Source organism: Ambystoma mexicanum, chromosome 3p (genome assembly GCF_040938575.1).
Source record: "Ambystoma mexicanum isolate Mex_15411 chromosome 3p, UKY_AmexF1_1, whole genome shotgun sequence".
Lineage (NCBI taxonomy): Eukaryota > Metazoa > Chordata > Amphibia > Caudata > Ambystomatidae > Ambystoma > Ambystoma mexicanum.
This window is the reverse complement of record NC_090925.1, coordinates 613057214-613069665: the sequence shown is the minus strand read 5'-3', so window position 1 is coordinate 613069665 and position 12452 is coordinate 613057214. Positions and strand designations below refer to the sequence as shown.

The 12452-nt window shown below is 47.5% G+C and overlaps 1 protein-coding gene across 3 annotated transcripts in view; it reads left to right on the top strand.

Moving 5' to 3' along the window:
* The window catches only part of SLC12A5 (solute carrier family 12 member 5), a 1549598-nt gene that overhangs the window by 871978 nt on the left and 665168 nt on the right, over positions 1-12452 (top strand). The window lies entirely within an intron of this gene.

Genomic DNA, 12452 nt, shown 5'->3' with positions numbered 1-12452 from the left:
TTCACACACTGTATCGAAGCAAATGTTAGTGGGCACGGCTGAACCATATTTGAAGCGCTTTCTGAATACGCACTTGGGAAATGACTTAATGCGCTTCCGGTTAAATGTCCTGCCCACTAACCAAATGTTTAATATCAGGGGGGTGAGTTCGGGAGTCTCTCCACGATGTCGTTTTTGTAAGAATTTGGGTGAGAGAGAAACTCTAGTGCGTTTGATTCTGTACTGTCAGGCTTTGAGAACTGAGAGAATTGCATATTTTACTAAATGTGTTCCTTGTGTGAACTGCGTCTCTTGGGACCTGTTATCGCTAGAAATGATGCATAGTAGATCTGTGCCTCTAAATTTGACTGTTCTTAGATTTTTAAAACAGGTATGTAAATTGGTTCAGATGATTTGATAGGTACATTTGGTGCTTTGGGTTTTTCTAGAAATTGTGCATTTTTGTAATTATGTACTCAAAAGTAATCATGTTTTCTTATGTGTAATAGGTTTTAAGTATTGTGTAAACATTCTTGTTTTGAAGTTTATATTTATCTTTTTGTAAAGGTTTTACAAACCAAAAAATAATAATAAAAGAAGAAAGATAAATTGAGCATAGTAACATATTTTATTTATAGGTCTAGACAGTCACGCAAACTCTATTATTAAGCACTATTTTAAAACAAGTTATAATTATTTTGACAACCAAAGGCAGCGGGGGCAAAGCCCCAAAACATGTCTACCTGTGTAGAGGTGTATCCATGCTGGAGAGTCAAGAGGCCGCTGCTCCCGCACTTAAGTGAATGGACCCACACTGGTCCGTGTTGACAGGGTTGAGCAAATGTCAGCTCTACATAGTCAGAAAGTGAAATTCACTCAGACAAAACATCACAACACATCCCTTCCTGACATGAAATATTACATCATACTGAAGGATTTGTCAGGTAAGAAGATCCCCTACAATCATCATTCACCCTTCATTAACACCAGCAAACGATGGCCCTTCTCCTACCCTCTCCTCTACCCTATCCCCACCCCCCCCTTGTAAATAGTTCTACTTATTTTTCTAATTACCTGTTCATGCTTGTATATAGGTTTCTCTCACTTTTGTACCTGTTATATTGTAAAATGCTTTGGCTTAAAGCGCTATATAAATTCAATAAACATAAACATAACATAAACATAAACATAAGTGACCAGTGCGCCTGCTGACTTCTATGACATCAGTTAGACCAGTTGCTGCCAGACTCGTTTCTGTAAAACACTTGCTAACACCTTTCTAATAGTGCATATCATGTTGTCTTCACTTCAAGAGCTGATGAGGTGTGAACAATTCCCTTCAGATTTCTGTTCTGCACTGACCCGCCTCGTACTGAGCCACTGTGGGGAAAGTACAATGCCACACATTCACGCTAACTTAATAACCACAGATGTGTATGCCTTCTTAAAACAGAAAGCATGCATTTCAATGCTTTCTTTCAATGGAATTTCCCAGTTATAGAGGTAGTTGCATTTCAGATGCCATATCTTCACCATAACTCAAAATAAAGAGTATTATATAATTCGTTGCGTCTGTGCCTCCACCAAGCTATTAACATCTCTGACCATCTATATTTTCCAGACTGAAATTTTCATGGTTAACGCAGACAGTACTCAATCAGTTTATAAAGAAAAACGAATTGCACACAGCGTAACTTAGGCCACCCTGACACATACTGTTAACAGCTGTGCCTTGCATGTCTCCAGAGGTGGGTTGGTAGAGGGACCTGGGTATGCAATGTGGGGTGACTGGTGGCTCAGGAAGCCTGGTGGGGCACGCATCCTTATACAGGGGGACTGGATGCCTATCTGAGAGGTAACATTGAAGACTATGTTGCTGACTGCCCAAAAGGAGAAACTCTGAAAGCACATGGCACATGCCTTCCTTCTGACTGTGCTCCTTCCCTACCAGCCCGGCCCAACGCAATGTGCTGCTGGCACTCAATGCCCTTAAAATGATCCTAAACTTCTCTCTGTGTGAAAGAAATGCACTGCTTAGCGCACAGTGGCAGGCATCCAGAGAAATGGAACGTGTGCTGTCAGGGCGGAAGTGATGTCATCCAGGGTCGAAAAGCACTCACAGCTTCACAGGCATCCTTCAGCTACTTTGTTTGTATCGGGAGGATAGCTTGGGGGCAACGTTCTCGCCTTGGAAGCAAGATGACGCGGAGCAGCACAGGTTCGATCCCGAGGTCCGCGCATTAAGTGTGTTATAAATAACCTATCGTATCATGTGGATAATGCCAACGCAATCTTGGTGTAGCATTTTGGGCAAGGTGATGTAATTGTCGGTCAGATGGCGCAGTGAGCTTCGCGCTCGTTTCTGACATCGGTGCGCAGCCTGATGACGCAGTTTCGAATCTTGGTGGATCCAACTCAGCCTTTCATCTTTCCGAGGTAGATAATTTGAGAACCAGGCGGTGGGTAATGATATCCACTGTTATTGCAGCCCTTTGATGTCCTTGGGTGAGTTGGCACCATATAAAAACTGGTATTATTATTAATGTGTGAGAGAAGGAAGAGAGGTGTGCCAGCATGGCATGCAGATGATGAACGTGGGTAGTGGGAATTAGAAAGGCACAGAAGAGAACTGTCAGAAAGAGTATGTACAAGAAAGGTGGCAAACTGCATGGGAGGTGTGAGAGTAAATTGAAAGCAGGGCATTGGAACAATCATATGCAGAAACATTGGTGGCGGCAGTGGAGCACCTGTACACTCGTTGGTGGCGGCAGTGGAGCACCTGTACAGCAGAGTGTTACTTCTCATGGCATGAGATGGCAGAGGTATTGCTCCAAAGACTAAGCAGGGGATTGCATTGCAGAGAGCATACATTGCAGTAGGAGGATGTTAAACGTGCTCTGCTGCACACAGAACAGTGTGGTGTCTAGGGGTCAGCCAAGGGCAGTCGGATTGCAGAAACAAGGATGTGGTGAGAAACTGGGACCGCACCAGACTGCACAGGTGGTGGTGTTTTTTTGCATTCCTATATAAACATATTTACTCTTTGAGGCACAGGGTGATCGCTACACAATCTTTGGTCAAGTGCTGACAGTGTGCTTAATACACAGGTTTTAAGTTCACCTCGTGGGCTTTATAACCACTTGACCACATCCCCTCTGAGAACAGAAGCAGATGGGGAAAAGTGTGGGCAGAAGGAGAGAAAAATGCGGGATGAGAACGTGATACCTAGAGGTGGTTCTAGGAGGCGAGATGCAGGTGAACAGAGAGAGAGACAGTAGAGGGAGGGATGAAAACTAAATTAAAAGAGACAGGGGCTACAGAACCAAATGGAGGCGGCTGACCCATGAAACCTCAAGAACCCGACCACAGTCACTTCTGAGGCGAGCCTCTTTCCAAGGGTTTTTTGATGATTCGCTGCATGATGTGGTATATTAGACCTGGAAAAGAAGGGGGTACCCCAGGCTCCCATGCCTAATGAAGAATTGCGCGCTGAATCCGCTAGCATTTCTGCAAAATGCACATGCGATCGGTTTTGCTGTTTAAGTTTTAAAAAAAAACATGCATCCACCTGATCCCTATGGACGCTGCCTGCTGGTAGCACATGCTGGAGAGACGTCCTCATCGGAATACCCGAGGAGACACCGCGGCGAGGCTTTCGGATCATCTGAACAGGGCAGGGAAGAGCGGCGAGCTCCACAAAATGGTGCTGAGGCAGCAAAGCCTGCGAGAACGTGATTTCTGCAGGTTTGCATGGATCTGGCCTATTTTTCACCCTGATGCGAATATGGTCATTGGTTGGCTTACAAAAGAGAAATGTGCATACAGAATTAATATTGTGCATAGGTAGGGTTGGCAAAAAAACACGCTTCCCATATATGCTCTGCATCGGTATGTGGATTTGGCTCGCAGTCTGGCCCCCTCTGCCTTTTCACACAGTATTCAGCTTTTTGTGCAACATAGACCTCTCAGAATCTGGGAGGTATAAGATTTGCTGCCAATCAGATCACGCATATATCTTAGCCAATCAGAAGGCTGGAATGTTCTACGCTCCCCAGTTGGCTTTAATGTCGAGCCTGCCAATCACATACCCGGATCCTTCAGCATTACAGCGATTCATGACTCAGCTTTGGCCTACAAGCCCCTGGTGAAAATCAGAGCAATTCCAAGAACTATCAGGGGATGCGAGTTGCTGGACATATAATCTGCCGCTTTCACACTGCCGGTGAACATTTCACCCGCCTCTAATTCTGTAAATATCTTCCGGAATCTTAGGCACATTATGGTGCGCAGTATGCAGGGACATAATTTCACCAAAATGCCAGAGGTAGTGGACGTGACATCACATGACCCTTGACCCCCTGATGACATCACAGGAAGTGAGGTCATTTGACCCCACCCTAAAGTGATATTGCAGGAAGTGATGGAACACGACCTTTCACCCATTGACAAAACAGGAAGTGGCATCACATAGCATTGTACACTACGAAAAATATGGTTAGGATATCACTATAATGTGATGTACATTCGATACAAGAATGGATCGCCATATGTATTGTTAAGATAAGTGTGTATATGCCCATATTACTAAATTACTGTGAATGCAAGCAGACGTCCATGACCAAATGATAATGATGTGTTATTATATAGCACTTACGCTTAAGTGCTTTACATAGAAAAATTATACACCCAATGTCACCCAACCTGTGTTGGTAGTCATTTATCGATCTCAGAAGGTTGAAAGGCTGAGTTGAGGCATTTAAGAACAGACTAAATCAGTGACTCACCCCCTGAAGTGTGCCTGAAATAAACCTTTAATGAGTGTAGCAATTATGGTATAGATTACCCGAAAGACACATTATTTGGTATTTATATTCTCTCTTATTTAGGGTCAGTGCTGAAAGTGTTAGACTTGTGGCACTCCTGTTCTTATTTGTCTTCTTTTTTTTTAGGGGCCTGAACAAGAAAGCCAGCCACCCCAGAAGTAAAGAGCCACATGGTGCTGGCGACAGCCCAGGAGCTTGCATTTAAAAAAAAAAAGAAAGTTTTAATTTTTTCTTTCTTTTTTTTTTTTAGAGGTCGCAAGGGAGATCTCAGTGGTCGCAGTTGCGACCTCTGGCGACCCCTAAATGACATCCCTGGCAGTATGAACCATCATCATATACCAATGTATGTTTTTCGCTCAGCTTGGAACAGCTGACAGTCAGTGCCTTAAGTGGGTGCTGAATCTAGGGGCCTGTCGTTAGGGGTCGTGGCTTAGGAGGCACTGCCCCCTAACAAGACCCTCCCTCACCCAAAGGGGGGGTGAGGGGGCTGCTTACAACATGGTGGCTGGGGAGCACTGGCATTATTACCTTTGGCGAGCCCAGCCCCACCTTTTAAATAAAAGGTATAGGGGCATCAAAGGTGTGAGACCAGTGCACCCCAGCTCTCACACACAGCAGGCCACCCTTTCATTCAAGGAGTTGCGTGGTTGAAGGGAACCCTTTAATCATGTGGCTCCTTGAGTGAAAGGGCTGCCTGCTGACAGTTATTTACCATCTTGCCTGAGCACATCAGCGAAAAGTTTGCTGCGAGTGTTCGCGGATATCCGCCGCAGCGGCGGAGTGCACACTCAAGTCACAGCTGAGCTCACAGAACTCGGCCCTGAGCCTGCTTCCCAGGACAGTAAGGTGCTAATTTGATAAACACCTTATTTTAATGCACATTTTCCTTCAGGGACTGCTTTTATCAAGAGGGGAGGAAAGGGCGTAAGGTAAAGCGGCAAAGAGTCAAACGAGCAAAGGACAGACCGGCCCGTGGAACTCCTTGCTCAGCACCCTGAAACTAGAACTCAACCACCTACAATGTAGGAGATACTCAAAAACGCTCGTATTCAAGAACCCCCCCCCCCCCCCCGTTGCAGAGAAGCGAAATTCCAACGTATATACGGTTAAGAGGGGAGAACAAGTGAGAGCTCAGCAAAGGAATGTGGATGGACTGCCTGGGGCAGTAGAGGGAATGTTTGTGTGGGGGAGGGGGTCGAGAAGAGGAGATAAATGAGGAGAAGGGGGAAGAGGGAGATAGTGAAGGGAACTGGAGGAGGGAGGGAAAATAAATGGGAGACATAATGAGATTCGAGCGAGTGAAATGAGGCGGGGAAAAGAACACAAGCCCGGAGGGGTGGGAGGTGGAGGCCCAACACAAGGGGTGGGTAGGGTTGGAGATAGGGGAGAGCGCAGGTGATATGAGAAGGGGGCGAGGAGTTGGGAAAGGTGAACGAGACGGAGCCGTGCTGCATGGATGGGGTGCGGGGAGAGAGCAGAGGGGGATATACGGTGTCCTTCGCCGGGCAGAGGGAGGGGGGCGCGAGGTAGACGAGGAACTCACTCGAGCAGGCGGCCTCTCAGTCTTTAACAGGATTGATTAACTCACCACAGAGATGTTCCGTGTGAGGACGATAAGATAAGCGTCGCGTTCCGGGGCGGCTCCTACACACCGGGGTGTGCGGATTACAGCCTCCCCGCCGCGCTAATGAAAGTGTCTGCGGTGACAGTGCCTCCTCACGGCTGCCACGCGGGCACCCTCCCGCCGCTGACGGGGGAAATGTCGGCCATTTTCTGTACACGCCGTGCCGGTCCCATGGCCGCCGTCAATCTTCCTCTCTCTGCTCTGAGCCCGCCGTGTCCTCACCTGCGGGCGGCCCGGGGGGAATCCTATTAATATCCGCCGCACCGACCCAGGGCTGCTCCATTTCACAGGCCTGGGGGGTAGCGGAAGAGGGACAGTGTGTGGGGGCAGATCCTAGTTGGGAAAGTGAACGTGGGGAGACTGGAGGGACACGGGCTTGTGGGGAAGGCAGGACACACCCAATCCTGCCTTTGCTCCCCTTTATGGCTCAAGTGCACATCAAATAGCTAAATCAAAGTCCTTTCTGCGGCCATGTTTTATTCTTGGACCATCACAACTAGTCTGCAACCTAGGGCTGTCCACTGGATGCAGTGACAGCGCACACACACCTGCCGGCACAACCAGTAATCTGGACAGACCATCAGGCTCTCCCTTTTCCTGTAACTAAAGGTAATGTTACACACATAATGAACTCACTCTGGGGTGGCCAGAGATCTTTCCCCAAAACCTCCCCGAGCAACTCTGAACGTGACCTCCTGAACGCAGCAGATCAACCTCTTACTGGGCCAATCCTACACCAGATCTCAGTAAAGCCTCGGATGTCGCCGCACCACTGCAGACTTTTAAACAGAAAACCTCCTCTGAGAAATCCCAGCCTTGGTACACGCCTGCCCGCCCGTGGTGGGTTATCTTCTGAAACAACTCATGAATAACTCTAAGAGAACACATGTACATGCAAAAAACGTATAAATGCCTAGTTTTGACTGTCATACATAGCCTGGCCTACACTCCACATGCGCCACACCTGTACACCCATGCCATATCTTATATTTGTCACAGTATATCCAATGGGTGTCTCACGTGACGTCCTCTGCCACTTTCTACACCTGTGAAAGAAACGGATCTGTGGGCAGGATGTGGAGAAAGCCGGCCAAGGTCAAAAGGTTGTAGTCTCATGGGGGCAAAAGACGGCCTTTATAGGAAGGATGTTTAACACAAGGCCATTGGAAGCAAGATCACACAGAGCAACAGAGGTTCAAATCCCAGATCCGCGCTTAGACCAAGCTCAGCTACGGGATTAGGCGCGTTATAAAAACCAATAAAAATTAATAGCCCGGCAGTGGAGCATCAGTGTTACATCCACACAAAGACGTATTCATTTGATCGAGGGGGCTATCAAACGGGTACCAAGCTGTCCATCATCTGCAGGACTAGAGGGATCCCAGCGCATTCAAAGCTGTGAGCCTGTTTACTGCTGGTGCTGTATTCTCTGGCTGGCTCGGCTCAAGCTTCTGTGGACCGCGCCCGCGCGCAAGAACATGAATGAGAATCCCTGTCGCCTTGTTATATGGCGGTGGTTGGTCCAAGCTGCGGCACGCTTCACAGATACAGGAAATGAAGTCCTCTATTACTCCGGGTTCTTAGGCTCCTCTCCGCCTGTGGTGGCGCATGAATTGAAGGTCTCCATTCTTTCCTAGGACTCAGCTGCACAAAATTATTTCTATCCCTTCAAATCTAAGCTTAGAGCTCCAGTGCAGAAGAGCTGATGGATCAAATGGTCAATCTACCAGGAACGCTTGCAAAAATGTATCTTCTCCCATGTCAGTATCAACCGGCAACAAAGCAGACTTTTTGCCTTTGTAACATACACATTGCCCGTGTTTACTATTGCCTCTGCCCTTAAGCTTGTCCAAGCTTCAAGCGTTTCAAGCTTAGAGCCTTAGCTTAGAGCGTTCCACTAGGCCCAAGTTCTAAACATTTGGGTGCAGTTCATTACGCTACCCTATAGTAGCGCCTCCTGCCTCATCTTGGGGCTTCTTCAAATGTCACTGTTGCAGATAAACCTTGGGGTCTCTGAGTAGACCTATGGAGGCCACCCTAAGAGCTCACACTGGGGGTTCCCACAGAAGGAGAGTGGGATCAAATGCAAGCGGGATTCCAGGTTACTGGCAAACCCATCCCTTCTATTCCCTGAAAGTAGGCCAGTACCCCCAACAAAGATAACTAGGGAGTAATCAGTTCTCCGGGGTCTGACCGTCATGCCATCTATACTGCTCAGGTGATATAGCGCATGCAGCACCTTCCACACAGAGGACCGCTGCTGCAGCTCTCCCTGAGGAGAAGATGGCCTGCGTAAGTGGGGTTCCATGTGAAAATGTCGCCAGGAAAAGGTTGCCAGTGAGGCGTTCATTTCATTTTTCCTGATCCTTAAAAAGCCTTCCTCAACATATTCTAGCACTGGTGTTGTTTTCTATTTTAAACTCCAGTCATATAATATTTGGGCAGCACGCTTGATATTCAAGGTGCACATTTGGTTAAATTGCATTTTCCTTGGTGACAATCTCACTGGATACTGTAAAAAATGCTTCTTTTCAATTACATGAATTTGACATGCCTAAAAATATGCTAGTCAGGAATATATATATATATATATATATATATATATATATATATATATATATATATATGGTAGCAGCCGGGTAGTTATGGTTAAGTTGCTAAACTCATAGGAAGAGAGGAAGAGCACTTTTTCGGCGGTTTATAACTTTGCTGAATTTCTGAGCTATCCTCCCGGCCCTGAATGAGAACTGCATTTTTACTTGCTACAATCCCTTTGCTTCCAAGATCCCAAAATAAGGGGTCAAATATTTTGACCTCAAATTCATCCTTGGAGCCCCGCATGCAGGTATATTGGTCCTGCGTATGGGAGACAGTGGAGCATAGGAACGGGCCTCTACAGAAGTACAGTGCCGTCCATTTCTGATAAATGGTATGGCAGTCAGTACATGGGGAGGGTGGACAATGTGGCACTACTTGATCACTGTTTTCAGGGGTTCCAGTTTGCCGTGCAAGGCTGTCTTGAACAGATTGGTTTCCTGAACAGCAGGTTTGGTTGTGTTCATGTGGCAGGTTTTTGTGTAGCCAAACTCTACTGCCCCATAGTGAGGGCCTGATGCTCTGGACACCCTCAACTTAGCCGGAGGCCTCTATGATAGCTCAGTGAGTTCAGGGCTCTTTGTGCAACCTGCAGCCCTAGCATTAAATCAAGGTATGCCCCATCCCTTCATCCTTGTGAAGTCACTAAACTGAGCACCTTTGCATTTGATATCAACAGCTGTAATTAAGGCGCTGAGACGGGAATCCAGCAGGAAGCACTGCAAATAAAACCTTAATATTATTTTATTTACTTTCACAGGCCAATCACGGTGTTTTTGCTGCTTAAACTGCAGTTGGCGAACTGTCCACCAATCACTCGAGCTTAAGTTCGTGATTGGTGAATAGGATCAAGGGTCGGGTGGCTTTTGCAAGTGCCACAGGGACTTGCTGCAGAAGACCGTGCTTATTCCCATTAGCGATTTTGGATTGAATCCTATACTCCACTGGGAACCAATGGGTTAGAGTTTCTGTGTTTCCGCATTTTCAAGCCCATGCAGGCTGTTTATGAACTTTTATTAGAAACCAGCTTGGTGCCAGCCCAGATGATGCACGAGAAGGGCCTGGCAGGCCGCACACAGTGATTGGTTTCTAGGAGCAGTGACGTGCTCTGGAGTTTAGTGCCAGCCCATATGATGCACGAGAAGGACCTGGCAGGCCCCACAGAGTGATTGGTTTATAGGAGCAGTGACGTGCTCTGGAGCTTGGTGCCAGGACCCACGCAGCGATTGGTTTACAGGAGCAGTATCATGTTCTGGAGCTGGTGCCAGCCCAGAGAAGGACCTGGCAGGCCCCACACAGTGATTGGTTTCTAGGAGCAGTGACGTGCTCTGGAGCTTGGTGCCAGGACCCACGCAGCGATTGGTTTATAGGAGCAGTGTCATGTTCTGGAGCGGGTGCCAGCCCAGAGAAGGACCTGGCAGTCCCCACACCAGTGATTGGTTTCTAGGAGCAGTGGCGTGCTCTGGAGCTTGGTGCCAGGACCCACGCAGCGATTGGTTTATAGGAGCAGTGTCATGTTCTGGAGCTGGTGCCAGCCCAGAGAAGGACCTGGTAGGTGCCACACAGCGATGGGTTTATAGGAGCAGTGACATGTTCTGGGTCTTTTTTCCAGCCCAGATGATGCACTAGAACGACCTGGCAGGCCCCACAGAGTGATTGGTTTATAGGAGCAGTGTCATGTTCTGGAGCTGGTGCCAGCCCAGAGAAGGACCTGGCAGACCCCACACAGCGATGGGTTTCTAGGAGCAGTGACGTGCTCTGGAGCTTGGTGAAGGACCTGGCAGGCCCCACACAGTGATTGGTGTATAGGAGCAGTGACATGTTCTGGGTCTTGGTGCCAGCCAGATGATGCACGAGAAGGACCTGGCAGGTGCCACACAGCAGACTTGATCCAGACGAGTTATGGGGTCTTAGTCTGGATCTCCGGTTCACTATCTGGGAGTGTCCAGCATACAGGTGTCGATGAAGCTGTTGGATTCTGTATTTTGAAGGCGTGCCTTGGGGACGGATGCACATTGATGAGTCCTCCTTTCATCATTAGGGTCACATAGTGAGGACATTACGGGCCAGTGGTGGAGTCACCTGAACTTGACTCCGGTTCTAAGGAGGGCTCCTGCATGGCAGTTGGGTGGGTTTGAAGGTGCAGAATTTTGGCTGGCGATTTTCTACCCTGGAGATGGCACAGCCCTGGGATAGCTGGCCCATGGGAGGGTCTAATGGTTGACAGCAGATATTGTATGAATCCCACGGCATGAGTTATGCGATCTCTAGGGATCTCTGAGAACACTTTTATCCAGCGGGTGACTAAGGTATTCTTAAGTTAAAGCGCCTAGATACCGCTGGGTTTTGTGCGCTATATAAGTGTCAAAGAAATAAAGGATAACTACTATATAACGGATCACATGATTTTATTGTATTACTACTTTTTTAAAATGTATTTACTGCCTTCCTCTTCCCATGCTGCAGGTGCCTCTTTGAGAAGGGTCTGCTTTTCTTTAGCTGGCATTATAATTACAGTGGTCCTATGCGTCTTTTCCACTCACATTAATTTCCATCCAGACCGCAAATGTACCATTTGGTCTTCTCCAAATATACTATCTGCAGTGGTAGAAGTATACCGAAAGAAAATAGTGGGACGGTGTTCTTGGCAGAGAAGAGGGTAGGCGGAAGCATAGTGAAACATGTGACACTTGCACAGAGACATGAATGGACAAATCCTCTATTTAGAATGGTGAATATGGTAGTAAAACGTAGAGGAATGGTAAACAGAAAAAATAAAAGTAGTGGTACACCACTCCCGACCCCTCCCGCTTACTTCAATCACTATCTGTACCTATTCAACCATCATATATAGTGGATGAGTTTCTTCGCATGATTGTTCTGGACTGAAACATGTTTGCGGGGAATATTCTGCAGTGAAATCACCTGGTAACAGTATGGTGTGTTATAGCCCTATGTGACTGATTCAAAGTGGTGCACGTCACTTTCAGCACCGAGGAAATGTTAAGTGGGGCAGCTTGATTGCTATGTTATGTTGAATTTGTCAGGGGTTAGTGGATACCAGAGGTGCGCGCGGGGTGCGGTCGTGCCCTTCCCTAGTAGTAGAAGGAAAGAGCATGTGCATAAGAGGGCATGAGAAGTCTTGAGGAAAGTTTCATTTTTCATGTCATCTATATAGAGAGAGAGGCACCATGCCACTATGCCTGTGAACGCTGGTGCCCCACTAACCTTCACCCTTGGATGATCGCAGGGAGGGGTCAATATTCTCATCAGATATTGCTCACATTTGGGCTCAGAACAGAAGCTGATTAAATAGTTAGGGGTACAGGGGAGGACTAGTCTTACAGGGACCGGGCCCTCCTCGACCAGTCCTCCCCAGCACCCCTAACCAGCACTTGCCCTCGGCACGCTTCCCTGACTAGCCTGATTCT